Here is a 20,826-nt window from a genome sequence, read left to right on the forward strand (position 1 = left end):
TGTTGGAAAGGGGCTAGGAGGAAAGAAAGTCTGGTGGGAATGGGCAAGAGTAGAAAAACTGGAAAGGGCAGGCTGTGGTGGGGGGTGGAACAGATGGATTTGGGGAGACTGGCAAAGACAACCTTCAGAGGGACTAAGAAAGAACAGGGAAGATAGGCTGGAAGGAAGAGAAAGAAAGAATGGTGGAGATGGGTTTGATAGGAGACAGACTGATGGAGAGACTAGGAAGAGAGAAAATGGTAATAATGAGCTGGCGAGGAAAATGGTCTACTGCCTTATAGTGAACTATTATAGTAGTCCTGGGGAATTCTGTGCCAAAAAATTTGTTTCGTTTTAAATGTAAAATTATGCATTTGAGTAACAATTTAAACTAGAATACAGAAAAGTTATTACTCAAAGACAATGATTATATTTTGAAAAATACAATTTGCAGAATTTTAAAAACTTGTGCATTTAGAATTTAAAATATTTTGGCATAGAACATTTGATTTTTTGATGCTGAATTCCCCTAGGAGTACAAAGGAGGCGCAACAAAAGATACCTTCTCTTTCAAGCTTTCTTGGGCTTTAAATAAAAGTGGTCCTCACTTGCCAGCAGGGAAGCAGGAGACTAAGCTCCCTCTGTCAGCTCTCTGATACCTGCAGGACAGGGTCAATGACTCCCATTTTCCTGCCAGGACGCTCAATATAATAAATTCAGAAGAAGCAGCAGCAAGCCCTGAAATGGAGAGGAGAGAACATCATAAATATGTATGTGCCTTCAGGCATCCCAGTGACAAAAGGTCACCTAACATTAAATTTGTATTCTAATGCAATAACATAATAGTGCCAAGTTTAATTTTGAAAGGGCTAAGTTTTTCATACAAACTAAAGTTTATAGACAAATTCAAGTATTAGCAAAGTTAGTTATGTCAAACATAGCTATAACTATGAGTCACTCTTAAATGATTACAGATTAAGGGCTATACATTCCAGAAATATGGTAATGTATAAACTATTGTGGTCATAAATATACATTCAGTGAAACAGTAACAACTTTCCCAACTGGTAAACACGCTCCAGAATGGCTGAATTCATCCACAGCAGAATAGCCCATCCCATCAGCAGCATTACAGCAGTTACAAGTAATAAACAAGCTATATAAACATAGACATCAGAACACATTGCTATGCCTCAAGACTTGGAGCAGTAGAAGTAGTTAACCTTTGAAAAAAATATGACCTCTTGAAACAAACACAGAAACATAACATTAAAGCAGAAAAAGACCATACTGCTTTATCTAGTCTGCCCATCCCAACCAAACATTCATCTTTACAATCCCTACCACTCCCTCAGAGATCCGCTGGGGTTATCCCATGCTTTTTGGAATTTACATACTGTCCTCGTCTCCGCCACCTTCATGGGTAGGCTAGTTCCAATATCCACAACTAGCTCTGTAAAGACTCCTGAGTCAACCCTCTTTTATCCTCAAGGCAAGAGTTATTTTATGGACATTTTCATCTCATACTTAATTCTTCTGGGAGATTAACAAATGCATAGGCCCAGTGATGGAATAATATTGAGAAAAATGTTTTGGGTGCCAGTGAACATTTTTAGGAGCCATAGAAAAATATTTTACTCGTAATCTTTTTGCATTTTTTTCAGCTTTTTGGTCATTTTGAGGTCAGTTTTCAATGCGATCTATGAGCGGACAAGCTCAATACAGCTGCATTGTTGCACAATAAGGTTAAAATTATTTTTACTTGATACATTTTCTTTCCTTGAGTCGTCCTAGACCAGTCCATTACTCTTGGGATTCTCTATTCCTCAGCTGCTGGATACAGCATGGCTTTACCCAAGGCAGGTCTTGCCTCACAAATCTGCTTCACTTTTTTGAAGGGGTTATTAAACATGTAAGATATAGGTGAACCTGTAGATGTAGTGTATTTGGATTTTCAGAAGGCATTTGACAAAGTTCCTCATGAGAGGCTTCTAAGAAAAGTAAAAAGTCATGGGATAGGAGGCGATGTTCTTTCATGGATTACAAACTGGTTAAAAGACAGGAAACAGAGAGTAGGATTAAATGCACAATTTTCTCAGTGGAGTGCCTGAAGGATCTGTACTAGGACCCGTGCTTTTCAATATATTTATAAATGATCTGGAAAGGAATACGTGTGAGGTAATCAAATTTGCAGATGATACAAAATTATTAAGAGTAGTTAAATCACAAGCAGATTGTGATAGATTGTGAGACTGGAAAATTGGGCATCCAAATGGCAGATTAATTTTAATGTGGATAATAAGTGCAAGGTGATGCATATAGGGAAAAATAATCCATGCTATAGTTACACAATGTTAGGATCCAAATTAGGAGCTACCACCCAGGAAAGAGATCTAGGCGTCAAAGTGGACAATACATTGAAATCGTTGGCTGTGCTGCAGCAGTCAGTCAAAAAAGCAAAAAAAAATGTTAGGAATTATTAGGAAGGGAATTGTGAATAAAACGGAAAATGTCATAATGCCTCTGTATCACTCCATGGTGAGCTCGTACCTTGAATTCGGTGTACAATTTTGGTCAACACATCTCAAAAAAGATATAATTGCGATGGAGAAAGTACAGAGAAGTGCAGCCAAAACGATAAAGGAGTTGGAACAGCTCCCCTATGAGGAAAGACTAAAGAGGTTAGGACTGTTCAGCTTGGAGAAGAGACAGCTGAGAGGGGGGATATGATAGAGGTGTTTAAAATTATGAGAGGTCTAGAACGGGTAAATGTGAATCGGTTATTTACTCTTTCGGAATTTGTTGCCAGGGGATGTGGTTAGTGCAGTTAGTGTAGCTGTATTTAAAAAAGGTTTGGATAAGTTCTTGGAGGAGAAGTCCATTACCTGCTATTAATCAAGATGAGTTAGAAAATAGCTGCTGCTTTTACTAGCATGGGATATAGTTTTTGGGTACTTGCCAGGTATTTGTAGTCTGTATTGGCCACTGTTGGAAACAGGATGCTGGGCTTGATGGACTCTTGGTCTGACCTAGTATGGCATGATCTTATAACTTCACTCTAATATTGGGGGGGTGCAGATAGAGGCCCTGAGAAAGGATAAGAACCCCCAGTATACTCATCTTCCTTCTAAATATACACACACACACAGTGGTTTGCAAATTATTTGACCCAAAAAAGTCAAAATATTTGTGTGGATTACAAATGGCACTTACATAGATTGTTCCAGACAATATATTTATTGCAAACCGGTATGCTCTTTAAGTAAATTTTCAAAGTCACAATTCATTATTTACCTGACTTTTTGTAAAATAAAATACTGAAAAATGCTACTTGCCTAAGTATTCAACTCCTTCAGACGAGTACCTGGAAGAACTACCTTTTGCTACAATAACAGTTTTAAGTCTGTTGGGGTAAATTCCTTCCAGCTTTGCACACTGTTTGAAAGTGATTTTTACCCATTCTTCCTGGCAGATTTGATCCAGGTTGTTCCAGCTGGGTTGATGACACTTATGGACTGCAATTTTCAATTAGTGCCACAGATTCTCGATTGGATTGAGACCTGGATTTTGACTTGACCACTGCTGAACCTTCACCTTTTTGTTGATCAACCACTCCTGTGTTGCTTTGGCCTTGTGATCACTGTCCTGCCGAAATGTGAACTTCTCCCAAGTTTTAGTTTTTTAAGCAGACTAAAGCAGGTTGTCTCACAGTATCTCCCTGTATGTTGAACCATCCATCCGTTCTTCAATTTTAACAAGATGCTCAGTCCCCACTGAGGAAAAGTATCCCCACATCATGATGCTGCCACCCACATATTTTACTGTTAGGATGGTGTTTGCTGAGGAATGGGCAATGTTAGGTTTGTGCCATACATCGCATTTTAAATTTTGCCCAAAAAGCTCCATTTTTGTCTCATCTAACCACAAAACCTTATCCCATATTTTAGATGGGTCACTATTGCTTTCTGGAAAACTCCAGACGTACTTTGATGTGGTTTTTCTTCAGTAATAACTTCTTTCTAGCCACCCTCCCATGCAAGCCAGTTACACGCATAGCTCTTGATATGGTTGACTGATGCACCTCCGCTCCAGTCTCAGCCACTGAACTCTGTAGCTCCTTCAAAGTGACTATTGACCTCTCTGTGGCTTCCCTCACAAGTCTCCTTTGTGCTCTGATGCTGAGTTTTGAGGGACAGCCTTGTCTAAGCAGTGTCTGGGTGGTATGATGCAGCTTCCATTTCCTCACAATTAATCCAATAGTGCTCACTGGGATATCCAAGCACTTGGATATTATTTTGTAACCTTTTCCTATATTGTATGTCTCTAACTATCTAATTCCTTTGAATGCTCTTTGGTCTTAATTCTCACAGCTTTCAATCAGATTCATAGTCTGACCAATGGTAATGGAATTAGGGTGGGAGGGGTCTTTTATCCAGAAAAGCTGACTTTTTTTTTTTCCAGCTTCACAGGTAGATGGCCATTTGTAAATCAATTAGGGCAATATTTTTAATCTGTGTAAACTTAGAACTTCCACAGCACAGAGGTTGAATACTTATGCAAAGCTTTTTTAAATACAACTATGCTAACTGCCTTAACCACATTCACTGGCAATGAATTCCAGAGCTTAAAATGTACATTGAGTGAAAAAGAATTTTCTCCGATTTGTTTTACGTCCGTTACTTGCTAACTTCATGGAGTGCCCCTTACTCCTATTATCTAAAAGAGTAAATTCACATTTACTTACTCTAGTCCTCATGATTTTATAGACCTCTATCATATCCTCCCTCAGCTATCTTTTCTCCAAGCTAATAGGTAAATCAAATTAATGCAGGTGGAATTGCATGTGACTCAATATATAAAACTATAAAACTACATGAGAATCCACTGAGTGAAAGTCAAAAAATCCACAACATTCATACCAAACTTCTACAAACACTATAGCTTCATAGAAAATATACAACTTGCATCTAAAAAATAACAATCATTCCACATTCATCTTAAAAACACTATATCAGAAAAAAATGTTTTCATCTGTGATACAAAATTATATCATTTACAAAAATATTTAAATCATATCACATCAAGATATTCACCCTTCTTTTCAAATCATGTCACTACAAACATGATCGTGTAGTACTTGTGACTTTAGTACTCTGCCTTATATATAATCTTTGGTCAATAGAAACTATTTTTTAAGCTTTTTGTATTACTATGAGTGCAAATCCACCACCTTTAAAATATATATACCGGTATTATATCATTGCATTTGTGTAATTACACATATTCTTGACTTATCTTTAGTTTGTAGAAGTCAATTCATGCCCGAATGTTTTCAAGGTAAAAATACCAATGCCCAATGATTATATGTAAGGCAGAGTACTAAAGTCACAAGTACTACACGATGATGCCTATTATGATGGTCAAATATTGAGTCTAGTTGATTCTCTATTATTATTGGGAATATCGTTGGTAGTGCTATCTTGTCAGCATTCCCATAGTACGATTTGGTTGCCCTATGCAAGATTAATTAAGTCTACTACAAAGATGATAATATCTTCACTGGAATATTATACTTCTGCTTCCAAATTTCTATTCCCTGTATGACAACCCAAAAGGTTTTCCTCTTCCAAACTTCTATTCCCGAAATTCTAATGAAGACTAAAGATGTAACTATACACAGTTTATATAATTCCCCGAAGACTTCTCTTCTCCCAAATTTTCATTGACGACTAAAGATGTAGATGTAACTTATCTCCATTTATATAACGATCCAAACTACTTCTTATGAATTTGTTCACTTTATCATCTTCTTTGTAACGACACGATTTGAAAAGGTGTGAGGTTACATTTAGGAGAAGGGTGAATATATTGATGTGATGTAATTTAAATATTTTTATAAATGTTATAATTTTGATATAGACATTGTACCATATATGAAACATTTTTTCTGATATAGTGTTTTTAAGGTATGAATGTGGAATGATTGTGATTTTTTAGATACAAGTTGTATATTTTCTGTGATGCTGTAGTAATAAAAGTGTTTGTAGACATTTGAGAGTAAAAAAAAAAAAAAAATTCCACAGTATTCATACCAATCAGTAGATTTTCTCCAAGCTGATCAGCCCTAACCGCTTTAGCCTTTCCTCATAGATGAGCCATTCCATCCCCTTTACCATTTTAGTCACCCTTCTCTGATCTTTTTCCAGTGCAACTATATCTTTTTTGAGATGCGATGATCAGAACTGCATGTAGTACTCAAGGTGCAGAATCACCATGGAACGTTACAGAGATACTATGACATTCTGTTTTATTCACCATTCCTTTCCTAATAATTTCTAACATTCTATTTGCTTTTTTGACCACTGCTGCACACTGAGCTGAGGATTTCAATGTATCATCCACCATGACACCCAGATCTTTTTCCTGGTTGGTAACTCCTAATATGGAACCTAACATTGTGTAACTACAATATGGGTTACTTTTCCCTATGTTCATCATTTTGCTCTTGTCCACATTAAATTGTGTCTGCCATTTGGATGCCCAGTATTCCGGTCTCGCAAGGTCTTCTTGTAATTTATCAAAATCTGCTTGTGATTTAACAACTCTAAATAACTGTGTCATCTGCAAATTTGATCTCATCACTCCCCCTTCCAGATCATTTATAAATATATTAAAAAGCACTGGCCCAAGTACAGATCCCTGAGGTGCTGAACTGCTTACCTTTCTCCACTGAGAAAACTGGTCATTAAATTATACTGATCAGTTTTCTCAGTAGAGAAAGGTAGGTACATCTTAGGTATGGCAGGTAGGCAAAGCGGTGGGCAGCAAGACCCCTAATGTGGCATATAAAGAGCATGGCAAGTAGGCACATGGCTGTAAGATTCCTAAGGTGGCAGGTAGGCAGACCTGTAGCAGCAAGACCCATAATGTGGTACATCTGGGGCATGGTAGGAAGGCAGAGCTATAGCAGTAAGACTCCTAAAGCTGGTACATCTCAGACATAAGCAAGTAGGTATGTGACAGCAAGACCCCTAAGGTGTTACATGTGGTGCTTAGCAAGGAAGCAGAGAAGTAGCAGCAAGACCCCTGCGGTGGTACATCTGGGGTATGGCAGGAATTCAGAGCAATAGCAGCAAAACATAAGAATTTGCTATACTGGGTAGGCATGAGGATCTTTCAAGCCCAGTATTCTAATTCCATGTCACAAATACCTGGCAAGATCCCAAACAGTAAATAGATCCCATGCAGTTATTTCACAATGAAAAACAGTAGCTATTTCTTAAGTCTACTTGATTAACAACAGTTTATGGACTTCTCCTCTAGGAATTTGTCCAAACCTTTTTTAAACCCAACTATGCTAACTGCCTTAACCACATCCTGCAGTAATGAATTCCAGAGCTTAACTGTGCCATGCCTCGGATATATCTAAGGTGGTACATCTGGAACATGGCAGGAAGGCAGAGTAGAGGCAGCAATACCCTTAATATGGTATATAAGGGGCATGGCAAGTAGGCATGTGGCAGCAAGACCCCTAAGGCGGTACATAAGGGGCATGGCAAGTAGGCATGTGGCAGCAAGACCCCTAAGGTGGTACAGTTAACTATTAAATGTTATCTACCTGGAAGAGCTCTCTCACCAGCAGCCACCACCTCCTCCCTCCATCCTACCTCTAGGCCCATGTGCTTCCCAGACTAGCAAAAAAGCAGTGGAGCCTCTTCAACCTAGGAAGCCAAGCAGCATGCCTGAAATGGATACCTGGAAGTCAGGCAAGCCTAGTGCTCCTGACTTACACTGGAAAATATTAGATTTTCAAATGATTAAACAATAAGACTTTACTTACCATTTAAACATTTAATATTTCACATTCCTACTTAATGGAAGACTTTGCACAGATGGATGTACATGAAATTGGAAAATACAGAGTGTAATATAGAAGAAAATAACAGGAATTAATCATTAGGTTCCAGCATTCTTACAGCCTGATTTGACAAGCAAATAAAATACCAAAGCCAATAAACAGAGAATTTACAACTACACCATGAATTATTGATATATTTAAAAAAAAGCAAACAAAACTAAAGATATCTTAAAAATGCAGAATATTTACTAGCATTTCCATACAGCAATTAAAAAATGCAAATTGGACTCTGGATTTGCTTAGTAATTTATGCTCCAGTTACACAATCATTACAAAAGTCCAGAGAAGCACAGGAAACAAGTTTCCACACCTTAGTGATAATTAATACACAACCCTAAAGAATGAGTCATTGAAACTTACTGTGGTCCTTTCTACAACACAAAGGCCTTAAAAGGAGTGAAGGCTGTAGTTGGCATAAACTGCTCTGTCCTGCCTAACAAACAAATTCATTAAAACAAGCTAAGCGCTGCATATTTTCTTTCATGCTCAGCCACAAATTCATTTATTTGTGAAACGTACTCAGGCAGGCCTTAAAGCCTCTGGTTCTCTTGGAATTTCAATAGCTGAGTAACAAAACGCATGCTTGCTTGAATCAACTACCAAATCCTGTAACAAACTAAATTTACAAACTATGCAACATCCCACAAACATATTAGTCTGGATGCTGCTGAATTTAAAAGAGAGACTGCTCAAGGTTGGATGACCTAGGGGAAATACTCGCTGTCCAATCAAGGAAGAACAAATGGTTACACTGTAGAGTCTCAGAGTATTGGAGGCACTTCAAGCTCAAGAGGGAGGGAGCTGCCAGAACATAGTGACATCAGTGTAAGCATGCCATGGCTTTAACCATGAGCCAAGGAGAATAACTGCTTACTCTGCAGAAGAACTGTCTGCCTGTCTCTCTCTCTCTGTGAGATGTGTCTGCTTGTATGTGTCTTCAGGGTACGTTTTATCTAGGTTTCTGTCCTCTATCTGGGGGTGGTAAATGTGTTTTTCTGTTTAGCTGTGGTATGTCTGTATCTCCTTGCCAGTCTGGGTGTTTGGTTTCTATCTCTCTGTGGGTGTCTGTGTTGGGATATTTTTGTCTCTCCACTTCTGTCTGGGTGCGGGATAACTGTGTTTGTCTGCGTGTCTGTTTGCTCTCTGGGGTATCTATGACTGTATGAGACATTTTCTCTCAATGTCTGTCTGAGTGCATGGTGTCTGCATCTCTGTGCCTGTGTAAATGAAAGCTTACTCTTTTCAGCTACTTGAAAAGAAACAAAATGGGGGCTTTGAGCCACCGGTTGACAGCATGGCCACCTAGTGAATACACTTCACCATTTTAAAAAGGGCTCCAGGGGCGATCTGGGAAACTAAAGACCAGTTAGCCTGACATCAATGCCAGAAAAAATAGTGGAAAGTGTTCTAAAAGATCAAAATTACAGAACAAAAAGAAAGACATGGTTTAATGGAAGAAAGTCAGCATGGCTTTACACAAGGCAAGTCTTGCCTCACAAATCTATTTCACTTTTTTGAAGGGGATTAATAATCATTTAGCTATAGGTGAACCGGTTGATGTAGTGTATTTGGATTTTCAGAAGGCATTTGACAAAGTTCCTATTGAGAGGCTTCTAAGAAAAGTAAAAGGTCATGGGATAGGTGGTGATGTCCTTTCATGGATTACAAACTGGTTAAAAATCAGGAAACAAAGAATAGGATTAAATGGACAATTTTCTCAGTGGAAAAGGGTATACAGTGGAGTGCCTCAAGGATCTGTACTAGGCCCCATGCTTTCCAATATATTTATAAATTATCTGGAAAGGAATAAGATGAGTGAGATAATCAAATTTGCAGATAATACAAAATTATTCAGAGTAGTTAAATCACAAGCAGATTGTGATAGATTGCAGGAGGACCTTGGTGAGACTGGAAAATTGGGCATCCAAATGGCAGATGAAATTGAATATGGATAAGTGCAAGGTGATGCATATAGGGAAAAATAACCCATGCTATAATTACACAATGTTAGGTTCCATATTAGGAGCTACCGCCCAGGAAAGAGATCTAGGCATTGCAGTGGATAATACTCTGAAATCGTCAGCTCAGTGTGCTGCAGCAGTCAAAAAAGCAAACAGAATGTTAGGAATTATTAGGAAGGGAATGGTGAATAAAATGAAGGATGTCATAATGCCTTTGTATCGCTCCATGGTGAGATCACACCTTGAATAACGTGTACAATTCTGGTCACCACATCTCAAGATAGATATAGTTGTGATGGAAAAGGTACAGAAAAGAACAGCCAAAATGATAAAAGGGGTGGAACTACACCCTCTATGAGGAAAGACTAAAGAGGTTAGGGCTGTTCAACTTGGAGAGGAGACGGCTGAGGGGAGATATGATAGAGGTAAGGTCTAGAATGGGTTAAATGTGAAATGGTTATTTACTCTTTCAGATAACAGAAGAACTAGGGGGCACTCCATGAAGTTAGCATGTGACACATTTAAAACTAATCGGAGAAAATTCTTTTTCACTCAACGCACAATTAAACTCTGGAATTTGTTGCCAGGGGATGTGGTTAGTGCAGTTAGTGTAGCTGGATTTAAAAAAGGTTTGGATAAGTTCTTGGAGGAGGAGTCCATTATCTGTTATTAACCAAGTTGACTTAGAAAATAGCCACTGCTATTACTAGCATGGGATAAAGATTTTGGGTACTTGCCAGGTACTTGTAGCCTGGATTGGCCACTGTTGGAAACAGGATGCTGGGCTTGATGGATCCTTGGTCTGACCCAGTATGGCAATATCTTATGTTCTTATGCAAAAGAGAGCATGCGTATGTGTAAATACACATACACACAGAGACACACACATTTTGGAGGGGGAGGGGTGTCCTAACTAATAGGCCGATGCAATATCAATATGTAAAAAATGAGCGTCCAAACTGGGCACACATCCACTTCTCCTGGGCGCTCTATGCAATAGGCAAATGAGCTACTGCGTTAAAAGGGACACACAATGGATAATCTGCATGTCCCTAGCGCTCTTCTGTAAGCCCACAACAGCCTGGCCAGAGCTCCCTCCTCACCCCCAGCAGAGCTGTTCCCGATTGGTCCTTGTCAGTGAAAGGACCAATCCCCTTTCAGGACAGCCTTCTGAAAGGGGACTGGTCCTGTCACTGACATGTGGCAGCGAATGGATCAATCAGCAGTAAGTGAAGGAGTGAATATTAAGTTCCTGACACTTAATATTAATGTATTCACTCCTTTACTACCTGCTGGCAGGGGGTTAATTGGGCCAGATATTGGGGATACTGCTTTCTATGGTCCCCCTATGAGGAACCACAGAAAGGTTTTTGGGTTTTTTTTGGAGATTGACGGCATGATTCCGTTTTCTATGGTTCTTCCTACTTTGTATCAAGACGATACTAATAGGAGGAATCACAGAAAGCAGGACTTTTTTTTGGGGGGGGGGGGGGGGGGGGGGGGGTTGGTGAGCCCTTGAGCGTGGCACGCTTTAACACCAGCTCCCTGGAAGGTGTTAAATTTGCCACATTAAAATGGGTGTCTTGGCCGTGCGACAAATTTTGGCATCGCGGGTTAATACCTAATAGCCTCATTTACATGGAATTTGCATATGATAAGCACTAATAGCTATGTGCTTGATTGGATGCACGTTTTGGACATGCTAATCCCCATTTTGCATCTTGAGTTATTTTAGCGCATCCAATAGTGCACTAGCCTGAGAACACTACACTGCATCGGCCAGTAACTGCATGAATGAAAGGGAGGCCATAACTCAAAGTTTGCTCACCCCTGCCCTAGCCAGTCGCCTAACCTTGGAGCATAGGAAAAAAGACCAAAGCTCCAGGGGACTTCAAGAATAGCCTCTGAATTCAACTCCCCACCCCCCACTGCTCCATCACACCTCCAAGAAACCAAACTATTGGAGAAACATAGAAATGAAGGCAGAAACGCACCAATAGTCCATCCAGTCTGCCCAGCAAGCTTATGGTAGTTTCTGCCGTGCCATCCAAGTCACCCCCATACTTAGTTTCCCAGACAGTTTAAGTCAGGGCCCTAAATGGTTGCTGTTTGAGTCCAATTCCCGTTACCTCCTGCCACTGAAGCAGAGAGCAATGTTGGAGTTGCATCAAGAGTTTCAGGCTTATTGGTTAAGGGTAGTCACAGCCGCATCAGTAAGTTACCCCTATGCTTATCTGTTTTCCCTGATCGCAAAATTCAATGCCCTTGTTGCTTGCTGTTTGAATCTAATTCCCCTTTTATTCTTATCCCCCTGCCTTTGAACCAGAAAGCACAGATGGAGTAGCATTAACAGTATGAAGCTTACTGGTTAAGGGTAGTAACTGTCACATCAGCAAGTTACCTACATGCACTCTTTTCTTCATTTCCATCCTCTAGTCTTTAGGGATCCACAGTGTTTATCCCATGCCCCTTTGAAATCTTTCACCATTTTCGTCTTCACTACCGACTCCGGAAGGGCATTCCAGGCATCCACCACCCTCTCCATGAAGAAAGTCATGGAGAGGGTGGTGAAAGAGGACAACTTGGAACCAACGTCCATTTCATGACGTTGGTTCAGAGTTGTCCTCCCTGGAGTTTCATTTTTTGACCCCTAGTTCTACTGATTTCTTTCCAACAGAAGTTTGTCTATTGTACATTATTGAAACTTTTCAGGTATCTGAAGGTCTGTATCATATATCCCCTGCACCGCTTCTCCTACAGTGTATACATATTTAGGTCCTTCAACCTCTCCTCACGAGTCATTTGATGGAGACCCCTCACCATCTTTGTCGCCCTGCTCTGGACTGCTTCCATCCCGTCTCTATTCCTTATGAGATACAGCTCCAGAACTGAACACAATACTCCAGTTCTGGAGGCCATATCTCACTAGGGACAGAGACCAGCACAAAGAAGTTGCTAGGAACAAGAAACTTGTTCCCATTAACTTGAAGGTATCTAGCTTCATGCCAAAGAAATTCAGTCCTGCATTCTGACACAGGATTTGACCTGCTTTGCCTGTAGACGTCATTGAGCCTTGATTTGAGACTAAACTTGATTTCCTCCTACCCAGATCAAAGCTACCCTGTTTGTATATGTTACCCAATGTAATCTGAAGTAAATACCTCACTTGTTTGTCTGATTTTTGGGAACCTGCACATACGCTCTTCAAAGGACCTGACAATAGCACAGAAACACACACATGTTTAGACTGTTCCTAAAATAAACAATAATTAGTAGGAAATTTACACAGGAGAGTGAAAAGTTATGGAATAAGAGGCAATGTCCTACTGTAGCTTTGTAACTGGATAAAAAACAAAAAAAGAGTATGACTCTGGTCAGTTTTCCCAGTGGAGTGCCTTTCAGGGGTGTGTACTGGGACTGGAGATATTAAGCATTTCAATAAATGATTTGGAAAAGGAAGCAAACAGTATGGTAACCAAATATGCAGGTAAGACAAATTATTCAAAGTTAAAACACAAGCAGATTTTATGGAACTGCACAAGGACCTTATCAAACCGGAGGACTGAGTATACAAGTGGCAAATGAAATTTAATGTGGACAAATATAAAGTGTTGCACATAGATAAAAACAACTAACTACAGGTACACAACGCTGGGTTCCATATTAGCAGTAACAACCCATCAAAAGGCTCTTGGAGTCATCGCGGACAATACATTGAAATCCTCAGCTCAGTGTGTGACATAAGTTAAACAGGTAAATAGAATATTAGGAAAGGAATGAAGAACATAACAAAAAATATAATGCCTCTGTATTGATCCATGGTGTGATGCTATCTTGCGTGGTGCATGCAGTTCTAGTCGACCTATCTTCAAAACAAGATAACAGAAATAGAAAAGGTACAGGGAAGGATAACAAAAGTGATAAAGGGGATAAGAACAGCGCCTATATGCAGGCAGACAGAGCAGTTTAGGCCTTTTCAGCTTTGAGAAAAGGCAACTGAAAGGGATTATGATAGAGATTTATAAAATCATGAGTGGGGTGGAACAGGTAAATAGGAAACCATTCCTTATCTTTTCAAATAGTACTAAGACTAGAGGACATTCTATGAAACTAACAGAAGTGGACTTAGAACAAATTGGAGAAAATATTTTTTTTGCAATATACAATCAAGGTATGGAACTTGTTGCCAGAAGATATGGTCAAGGAACTGACATACAGGTCAATACAGTAAAGTGCGGCCGCGGTTACCCTGCTCTCTACCCACTTTTCGGCCGCGTTAGTCCAACCCACGATACACTATCCCCTTTAACCTACTCTTACCGCGTCCTTAAATTACCGGGTAACCCCTTCCGCCCGCGGCATGTATATTACATGTAAACGATCGAATTAGCTATTCCCTCCCATACAGTAACGCGCGCCCCGACTCGCTTTTTTACCCTGCCGTTTTGCCGCGTGTTTAACCTGCTAACTTACCGCCTACCCTTACCCCTGCGTTAGAGGCAGGGATAAGGGTAGGCGGAAAACTTTCCCCCAGCCCCCGCTCATGGGTGCTGGTCTCCGGGGCAGCCTCAGTCCTCTCCCCTCCTCCCGAAGCAACGAAAGCGGAAAAAAAGCGAAAAAGAAAAAAAAAAAAAGCGAAAAAAAAGTTGCAAGAGAGAGGGGGGAGAGAGGACGGGCAATCCTACGCTCGGGATTGCCAGTCCTCTCTCCCCTCCTCCCGAAGCAAGGCTGCTTTTCGCGCCTTGCTTCGGGAGGAGGGGAGAGAGGACTGGCAGTGTAAAGCAACGAAGCGACTTACTTTTTTTGCAGCCCCCCTCCGGAGACGGACAGCGGCGAAGACGGACCGCGGCTCCCCTGCCTCCAGCTGCCCGCGAAGATGGACGCCTGTACGGGCGAAAGCAGCCCCTGTGCGTGCAATTGGGCCGCTCAAGGCGTGACGTCACGACGTTTGGCGTCACGCCTTGAGCGGCCCAATTACACGCACAGGGGCTGCTTTCGCCCGTGCGATGCATCCATCTTCGCGGGCAGCTGTAGGCAAGGGAGCCGCAGTCCGTCTTCGCCGATGTCTGTCTCCAGAGGGGGGCTGCAAAAAAAGTAAGTCGCTTCGTTGCTTTACATTGCCAGTCCTCTCTCCCCTCCTCCCGAAGCAAGGCGCGAAAAGCAGCCTTGCTTCGGGAGGAGGGGAGAGAGGACTGGCAATCCCGAGCGTAGGATTGCCCGTCCTCTCTCTTACAACTTTTTTTTTTCGCTTTTTCGTTTTTTTCGATTTTTTCCGCTTTCGTTGCTTGCTTCGGGAGGAGGGGAGAGAGGACTGGCAATCCACAGCGTAGGAGAACCGTCCACTTCCTGGTACCTGTCATTTCAAATGACATTTGAAATGACATTTGAAATGACAGATACCAGCGTGTCCGTGAAGCGTTAGGCCAGCGCACCCAGGATACTGTATAGCGCTCTATACAGTAAAATGGGTTACGCGGGCCTAACTCTTCACGGGTGCTTCTTAGACGCAGCTTGCATTTGCAAGCTATTTACATACAGTATCGAGCGGTAGGTGAGCTGGACTGTGCGTGCGGCAACCACGGGTGCGCCCGGCACTAACACAGCTCTTCCTACCGCTCCTTACTGTATCGGCCTGATAGATGGATTTAAAAGGAGTTGGATAAGCTCCTGAAGGAAATGTTCATAAACAATTATTAACCAGGTAGACTTTGGACTCCCCAGGAATGAGCAACATAAAATGGATCTACTCTTTAGGATCTGCCAGGTACCTCAGTGACCAATAGATTGGCCACTATCCAAGACAAAATGCTGGGCTCAATGGACCCTTTGGTCTGACCCAGCATAGCACTTCTTGTATTCTTATGTAGTTGCCATAGGATTTGTATTTTCAAGTTATGAAGAATGATCTGACCTGCCTCTCTCAAAGCGAGGTTTGGAGAGCACGGATATCAACTGGCAAATTCATGTTCACTTGAGAAGGTGCTCTACAGAACAGCAGACCATTTTTTTTTAAGGATGCTCTCAGGGTCCCTAGTTCCTCAAAATGCCAACATTTACGGTCACAAAATAATTTTTTTGACATAGAATCACAGGAGGCTCGCACTTTTTACAACCTACCTCCAGCAACAACAAGCTTCTTGCTCCTGCAGCCTCTACTATCCACTTCCCCCTGACTTTTCTTCTACAACTGTCCCACTGGCCAGCCTTCCCCAATTCTCCCAATATTCCTTTTACCACAAAACTGCCTACCTCAAACTTCTTGTCACTGTCAGTCCAATTCCTGAGATCTCTGCTACAACCAGTCAGCATTCCTCAAGCCTCCTGAGGTCAGTCACATGTCACTTAAGCCCACGTCTTCAAAGACCTCAGATGACATTGCCTTTCCTTCACTGGCTATTACATAGAGTTACATGGTAGCAGCAGGGCATGTGTTTTGTTGGGGAGGCAGGGAAAAAGGTATTAGCTGGTTATTTGCCAAGTTAAACAGTAGCAGGGAGGAGGTCACGTGACGTGGTGAAGCTGGACAGATGTGTCTCATACCAGCTCTAAACACAACCACAAATTTTTAGAGAGACACCAGTTTAAATCAATTTTTTATTTACTTGAAAAACCCACATATATCCCTACATAGACATTTAAAACTAAGCTAGCGCATTCACACATTCATACCCCACAATAAAAATACCACATGAAGTTTGAGATGGTAAATGGGAATTATCAAGTGTACTTTTAGTCATAAATACACATATTAACCTGATTATTCAATAATACAAAAGTGTACAACTTATAAATTATCACATGTAAAATTATTAATGCATATATTTTTCTCAATCCCATGTGTAATGATCAACAGTCATCACATGGTCTATAATATATCTGCATTCATTTATTCAGGATCATATGTTCGCTGAGTCCGACAAAAGATATCTTCGTTTCGCCTCTATTGTTAGAGGCTTTCTCAGGGACTTATATTTGCAAATTTTTGATTGTATTCATGCATGAAATCGCAGTCTGGAGCCCAAGTTATACAGCATTTCCTTAAAGCATATCATTTACTGAGCTCACGATTCAGGGTTCCTGTTCTGCGGCATACGCCTCGAGGCTTATTATGCGCTTGGCTTTCATTCGCTATCTTTTTAACCGCAACCGCCAACCTGCATGCTCAAACTAACATGATTGTTTCGTCAGAAGTGACGTCAGATGGCGTCACCCGCAAAAATGTCATACCAGCTCTAAGCACCATCCACCACAATCCATAAAGAAATCAGCGGCTAATGGCGGGGAGGAAACAGATTTTTCAACTCAGCAGACGGAGCACATATCGATCGACAAATGTATGCTTAAATCCATTAATAGCATACCCTTGAGAGGGGGAAAAAAAGGAAAAGAAAAATCTAAGGAACCAGCTGACAAGATGGCGCTGGCACCGGGCCAGAGCCCTCCCTCCCCGCAACAGAGCAATCCCTCAAGGGACTCTCTCTGATGGAGTTAACAACACAAGTTACCGACGCAGTTGTTAAAGCCTTGGACTCTAGATTTACAGATCTTGCCTCCAAATTTCAGGATCTTCAGCACTCCATTGAGGAGCTCCCTCCACGTTTAGAACAAGCGGAGGCCCGCTTATCAGGCCTAGAGGATGAAAATGCTGTATGGCTATGAAACCTAGTACCCTGGAACAAAAGGTAGCTGAGCAATCTGAAAAATTAGATGATCTTGAGAACAGGGCCAGACGCAACAATATTCAGATCACAGGCCTCCCCGAAACACTGGAGGAGCAAAATATGGAAAACTTCTTAGAAAAATGGCTTCCAGAGGCCCTGCTTCTCCTGGAGCTAGATGGAAAGTTACACATAGAACGAGCTCATCGTCTTGGAAAGAAACGGGATGGGGAAACCCGACCCCACACTGTCATAGCACGAGTCTTAAATTGGGCGCATAGACAAAAAATGTTACAAGCCTCTCATACACATGCAAATTTGACTTACCAAACCTCTCCTATCTGCATGTTTCAGGACTTTTCCATACCTCGCACAGATACGGAAACTATTCAGCCCACTCTGCTCAGAATTATATTGCAAGAACATAAGGTTCCAGCTACAATACCCGGCAAATCTAAAGATTTGGCAGGCTGGGCGAGCACATATGTTCTCTGATGTCGAAACAGCAAGAGCCTTTTTGGAGGGGCTTAAATCAACCTGAGTCTTTGCCAAATTTGTGCGCTGCCGATCGCAATCGCAAAGATAGTCAAATTTTATTTTAGACTCTCTGCCGAGGACCGCTGAAGATTGTTTAATGTTCTGAGTTGATTCGTTTTTTTACTCAGTAAGGTTTGTTCACTAGTGTTCATTATGTGGATATTGAGCTGTACAATAAAGTTTTGTGCAACTATGAAGAGTCAGTCAACATAATGACGCAGGACCAATGTCCTCACCCGCTCTATCCTCTCCGTTTGGGAACTGCGAGGTGAAAACAACATCAGTTCTTCTCTGGATTACTGCCCAAAACTCGGCTTTCAAGACAATCAGACATGCCTACGGGACATCGGATTACATAGAACGGATACTGCATATGCACGGAAGAGTAGCACGAAGCTAAGTATTGTTTGTGTCTCTCCATCTATGATACAGGAAATCTCTATACGCATATCGGCAAAGAGGAGCACTGACTTTAACCCGATCTACTCTATGAAGCTAAGTCTATCATAACTGTGGTTATCCAGGCAGATGGTGCTGAGCACATCATCAAGTGACCTCTAATCCTCCCCAGTTCGGGGTGGCGATATGGTTTTTCGTTTTAAGAAGGGGAAACAGGGGGAAGGAATTTGGGTCCTTCCAGAACTAAGAGCAAAGATAGGGAACAATGTATTCTACATAGGGATACCTTCTATGATCAGGTATATGTTTTCTCGCGGGCTATATAGATGGGTCGGTGAGCCTAGGCTGGGGGGTTCACGGGCCATTAATGCCAGGCCAGCATCCAGGTGATACAATCGTTTGTAAAGCCAGTTAAACCATTATGAAATTGGCCAGTTTAATGGTTTAGGGACACCCTTTAAAAGAGCAAAAGTGTTGCAAGCTCTCAGGAGAGCTAAAGTCGATATCGCCTGCTTGCAGGAGACCCATCTGAATCTCACCGAAAGTAAGAAACTACTTCGGGAATGGGTGGGACAGCTATATTTCTCTCCTGCACATGGGAAAAAAGCTGGAGTAGCGATACTCTACCACAAAAATGTCAACTTTCAAATCACAAATGAAATCGTGGACCCAGAATGTAGATTTATTATACTTACAGGGAAACTAGAGGGTAAGGATATCACACTATGCAATGTATATGGCCCTAATGTACCATCTCCACTATTTTTTCAAAATATTACAGCCCTCTTGCTGATGCACAGGCAAGGTTGGCTCTTCACAGTGGGAGATTTTAACACCATCATGGACCCTACATTAGACAAATCAGTTACACCTCAAAGAATGCCTAAACATCCTTCACATACTAATCTAGCGACATTTTGCAAAGACCTCCAACTCTTAGACATGTGGAGCATTTTACACCCTGAAGAAAGACTATACACATACTTCTATAGCCCACAATACCTTATCCCGTATAGACTATATATTTGGAACCTCAGATGTATTTTAGTTTGTTCAGGACCAGTATCGGAAATGCCACTGTTTCTGACCACGCACTTATTTGGTTAGACTTTCACGTGGATGGCCTAGAGCCACAGATGCGATGGTGCCATTTTCCCAGCGTACATGAAATCGGACGCTGAGTTTCAGCAGTATCTACATTCCAAATGGTGTCTCTTTCGGGAGAGTAACGCGCAGCATGAGGACAACCCTAGTTTATTTTGGGAAACTGGTAAAGCTGTTATGAGAGGTGAAATAATCTCCTACCTGAGACACCGAAATAAGAAACTGACTGCAAGAATTCTGCACTTAGAGGGTGAATTAAAACAGGCCAAGCAGACTATGATCCAAAACCCCTTCCCAGATAATATTAGCCAATATCATGTCACTCTTAGTTCCCTACACGCCTACTTACAGCAAAGGGCTTTGAAGAAACTCCAATATGCAGAACATAATTGTAAAAACTATGGCAATAAAACTGGTAAATCGCTAGTGAATCTCATACTCATTAGACGCAGTAAGACCTTCATAAATAAAATTACGGACACCAACAGGTTCCTGGGCTATAAGAGGGGCTGAAATAGGGGGGATACTTCGGGATTTCTACGCCCATTTATATACCGATGAAAGACAGGAAGGGGGACAAGCAGAAGCAAACTTCTTTGAAAATCTTCGGCTCCCTCAGTTAACGCTACAACAATTAGACGCCTTAAATAAACCCATCAGAAGTCTTACAGGCCATTAAAGCCAGCAAAATAGGGAAATCACCCGGCCCTGATGGTTACTCCTATGATTACTACAAAATTCTGGGAGACCAAATTTCTGAATCCCTTTGCAAATTTTGGTAAGATGGTTTAGACCAGAATCACTTCCCCCCTGACTTTATTAAGGCATACATAAGAGTACTGCCTAAGCCAGGGAAGGACCTGACCCAGCCAGCCTCATACAGTCCCATTTCCTTATTAAATTGTGACCTTAAATTGCTGGCAAATGTACTGGCTTCCCGAATTAGTTTCATACTCCCTCCTTTCATATCAGAAAATCAAGTGGGGGTTCATGAAAGGGAGATCAGCCAGTTTACATATCAGCAAATTGGTCACAGCTATGGCTTATTGTCAAACACACTCTCTGGATTCGTTAGTTGTGAGTTTTGACTCGGAAAAGGCCTTTGACCGGGTATCATGGCCATATCTATTTTCGGTACTCGGGCGCTATGGCTTTAAAGGAGACATAGTAAAATATATATCTTTACTATATACAAATTCTGCCTCACACCTGCTGCTCAATAGCATTATTACAGACGCCTTCCACCCCCAGAGAGGTGTCCGCCAGGGAT

At 41.4% G+C, this 20,826-nt stretch overlaps 1 protein-coding gene across 8 annotated transcripts in view; it reads right to left on the reverse strand.

The window, feature by feature from the left end:
• The window catches only part of FBXO11 (F-box protein 11), a 268,336-nt gene that overhangs the window by 214,293 nt on the left and 33,217 nt on the right, over window positions 1–20,826 (reverse strand). For 2 of the 8 annotated variants that reach the window (XM_029593386.1, XM_029593384.1), the window contains one exon: window positions 542–717. The exons of 5 other annotated variants lie outside the window; for them this stretch is intronic. The gene's annotated coding sequence lies outside the window, so the exon portion shown is untranslated. The remainder of the gene's footprint in view (window positions 1–541; window positions 718–20,826) is intronic. One more of the 8 variants, XM_029593385.1, reaches the window with a different exon arrangement.

Source organism: Rhinatrema bivittatum, chromosome 3 (assembly GCF_901001135.1).
Source record: "Rhinatrema bivittatum chromosome 3, aRhiBiv1.1, whole genome shotgun sequence".
Lineage (NCBI taxonomy): Eukaryota > Metazoa > Chordata > Amphibia > Gymnophiona > Rhinatrematidae > Rhinatrema > Rhinatrema bivittatum.